General features: G+C 41.7%; 1 long non-coding RNA gene across 1 annotated transcript; it reads right to left on the bottom strand.

Annotated features, from left to right (window-relative positions):
* Nucleotides 1–200: 200 nt before the first annotated feature.
* On the bottom strand, nt 201–3,198 carry LOC118566383. The gene is made up of 2 exons (XR_004932971.1): nt 2,533–3,198; nt 201–1,408 (listed from the first exon to the last, which is right to left on the bottom strand). It is a non-coding gene; the product is annotated as an uncharacterized LOC118566383 (long non-coding RNA).
* Nucleotides 3,199–3,837: the final 639 nt, after the last annotated feature.

Genomic DNA, 3,837 nt, shown 5'->3' with positions numbered 1-3,837 from the left:
TCAATCTATTGTGACATAAATGATTTAATTACCAGCCAAACACAATTATTTCTCAGTTTTTCTACACAGGTTAAACACAATTCAAATAAAGGTTTTCATTGTGAGATCTTGCTACAGCAACACAAGATTAATGCATTTCAAGGATTTTTGCTCAAAGTCTCTTTGAACTTCGTTTCCTTTGGCCTCAAAGGAAGTTTTCAAAATCAGCTCTAATCAGCAACTTTGGGCACTCACACGAAGGATTTAAATTTGGTTCCCCTTTCTCTCTCAATCAAGACATTTCATTCAGAATAAACCGACTAAAGAAACCAACAACAGTGCTTTTTTAAAAGTACTGGGAAGCTAAACCAAAGTAAACCATGGACTTCAATGAAAGAAAACCAACAGTTTTCCAAACTGTATTAAATAGTATTAAATAGGTTCTGGCATTTCCTTGAAAAATGTGCCCTTTATTTTGTGTTTTATGTGTTTTAGAAAACATTAATACCAGCTAAACATCAGAATGAGTGTTTAGCTGGAGTTCTGCATCCAAACAGGTTGAATCTCTGACTTGTTTGTACCTTCTGCACGTTTTCTGCTCAAAAAGCGCTGCATGAATGAATCTGACGGGTTTTCTGACAGGTTGTTGCTGCTGCAGCCAAATTGTGCGGTTGGTTTTCACACTTGGACACAGTTATGGCAGAAATGTGGCACGGTAAGGTCGCTGGTCGCTGGCGGTTACTCCCACCGTTGACGGCGTTGGTCCAAAGCCAAAGTTTGTGTGACGCGTTCAGATCGTATCATAATGTGACTAAAGAAGCCAGACACAGTAGTTATTCATCTACAGGCATTATAATTTTATCCAGACAGACAGAAAAATTGTGTTTTTTTGTTATTGATAATCTGACTTTCAACTATAAATTTTCTGTGTGGAAATTTGGAGATTCCTCAGTTCCTCTGGGTCAGAAAAGATGAAACGCCTCATATGAGTCTGAAAATGTTGTCAAATCCCAAATATGCCCCGTTTAGGAGTGTGTAAACTCATTGGCATGTTAAAGAAACAATTTTAAGATGATTTAGGCTTTGTGAAGTGGTGACACCACAAATCCACCACAGCCAAGCTGAGCTGTTGATACAAAGCAGGATGAAGGCGTGCGTTCACGGTGTTCATGTTAAACTGATCATCTGAACGATGCTGCTGAACTCAGAGCTCATCAGAACTGCAAAATGTTTTTCTGACGCCTTGTTTTGGTCAGTTTTTGTCATTTGTAGCCTCCTTTTCCTGTTCCCAGCAGCCAGGAAAGGTGTGTGCTTCTGCTGCAGCCCATCTGCTTAATGGCTCCACAACTTGTGCTGTTAAGATGCGATAACTTTATAATCCACCGTTTTTAGACGGGGATTTGTCTTTGACGTCTGGCAAAACAAGCACCTGTAAAACATGCAGAGATTAAAAAGAAACAGAACTCAACGTTAAGCAAAATTTAGCTAAAAGCGACAGCTTCATAAACTCAAGATGCTGAATTTATTAAAACCATTGTATTGTTAAAAAAGACAACAGTGATGTGATGTGTGTGTCTATTTAAAGCAGACGATGATATTCTGCTTACTTGTCTGACCTACTGTCACCTTTCTGTCATCTCCAACCATCCGCCCCCCCCCCCCCCCCCCCCCACCCCCACCCCACTGCATCTCCATCCAAACATCTGCTACTTACTGGATAGATTCTCATTTTCAGGCTATTCTCTGTAAACTTTTGTAGATCAGCAGTTGTGAAGAACCCATTTGGTCCAGGAGCCCAATGAGAAACTCCAGAATGAGCAGAAATGTGTCAAAGTTTTCATCCTGGAACTGTTACCTTTGGGGTATAAATGATTATCAAGCCATTACATCCCAAATTAACCGCTGAGCATCAATATAACTTATAAATTATATGTCTAATGAGAGAGTTTAAGGCGCCCACTGCACAATATACATTATTTAAACTCTTCCACTGTTTGATTGTGAAACAGATTAAAGAAGCCTGGCTTCCAACAGGAAGAGATTTCTTTGTGTGGCATTTTCAGATTTTCACTGAGCATGAATGTGATTTTTTAAAGAGCTTTATTTTCCTCACCAGCTGAAAGTCAACAAGTCCATCCTAAGTTTTGTACTTATTGTATATTTGAGTTACCTTTTTTTTATCACCTAACGCTTACACATGTATTATTTGCATTCTGCATTCATACATTCATTTAATCACTTTGTTGCCAACACATTTCACGGCACCAGGAAATTTCTGTGGTGATAAATGGTGCAAAAGGAGTGGCAGCCCCCAAAGGTTGGGGGTTCAAAACTCTGTCACTCCGGGTCCCTGAGCAAGATTGATTGACCACAGATTTCTCCTGCAGAGACAAAGTAGAGCGCACTGCTGCGTGACGTCTCCTTCTGTTAGCCGCACATGAAGGTCGCTTAAAACCATCCAGACAGAAGTACGATGGCGGTTAGATTTAAAACTAATATTAAATTCTGATTTCAGCTACCAAAAAATAAATAATCTGAGTTGAGCATCAAGACCTGCAGTGTGAAGGTAGCCTCAGACGTCTGTGTTTAGGGAGAGAGCGTCAGCATCAACCCTGGAGATGTTCAGTTCCTGATGTCAGGAACAGCAGAGAACCCGAGATTCAAGCCAAACACAGAGCTGCGCTTTAAAGGTTTACTGTAACATAAAACAATTAAAAACAGAAACATGTCCGGAGTGGAGCAGGCTGCTCACAGCAGGAGAAGGCAGACAAACATTGCGTGGTCATGTCCAGAGTCAGAGAGCCATTGAGGTGTCCAGAGAGGCAAACTGGGAAAATCCCCAAAAACCTGTAATTATGTCAAAACATGCAGCCAGACGATGGCTTACTCACTCTGTGGCTTTCTGACTAGCAGGCAGAGAGAGGATGGCTGTGGGAGGCAGGTAGAAATAGGCAGAGTCCCAGGTGACACAGGTGCTGGCTAATGAGCACAGCGCAGGTGGAATGAATAAGGTAAACGGGCTGAGGCTGCAGTAGATGGTGGCAGACTGAGCTGGACAGAAATGTAAGGAGGTAATCTGACTAGAACACAAGCAACAGACTTCAAGTAAAAATGAATGCAAGAGTTATCTAGAAGGTAAAAAATAAAGAACTGCAGAAAGAAGGAAACACATCTAACAAAATATATGTGAAGACATGAACCTTATGGCAAAAGCTGGTTCCTATCAGGTGAGATTCACCTGGACAGGTAGCCAGTCTGTAGCAGGGCAACACAGAGACAGACTGGACAATCAACCATTCACACTCACACCTAGGGACAATTTAGAGCAGAGGTGTCAAACTAATTTCTATATGGGGCCACTTTGGCATCATGAAGTCATTAAAAGGGCCGCTTGCATGTGTAGAGACGATACTTTTCATTTCATAATTTCATTCCAGTTCACACAGTAGTATAAAAAATGCACAGTAACATAAAAGTAGCACTCTTAGGCCCAGTTTATCTGCAAAAAAAGTTGATATTGGGGTGAGTTACACTTACAGGAGGCACAGTTTTAGCCACTTTATACACTATAAAAGGATATAGGCTTTTTTTTTGGCTCTCGAGGGCCGGATAATTTACCTTGAAGGGCCAGATTTGGCCCGCGGGCCTTGAGTTTGACACCTGTGATTTAGAGAGACCAATTAACCTAACAGTCATGTTTTTGGACTGTGGGAGGAAGCCGGAGTACCCAGAGAGAACCCATGCATGCACATGGAGAACATGCAGACTCCATGCAGAAAGACCCACGGTTGGATTTGAACCCAGAACCTTCTTGCTGCAAGGCACCAGTGCTACCCACTGCAACACTGTGCAGCCCAT

This window comes from Fundulus heteroclitus, chromosome 16 (assembly GCF_011125445.2).
Source record: "Fundulus heteroclitus isolate FHET01 chromosome 16, MU-UCD_Fhet_4.1, whole genome shotgun sequence".
In the NCBI taxonomy this organism is placed as follows: Eukaryota; Metazoa; Chordata; class Actinopteri; order Cyprinodontiformes; family Fundulidae; genus Fundulus; species Fundulus heteroclitus.
Note: the sequence above shows the minus strand (reverse complement) of the source record. Positions and strands in the feature narration are given on the sequence as shown.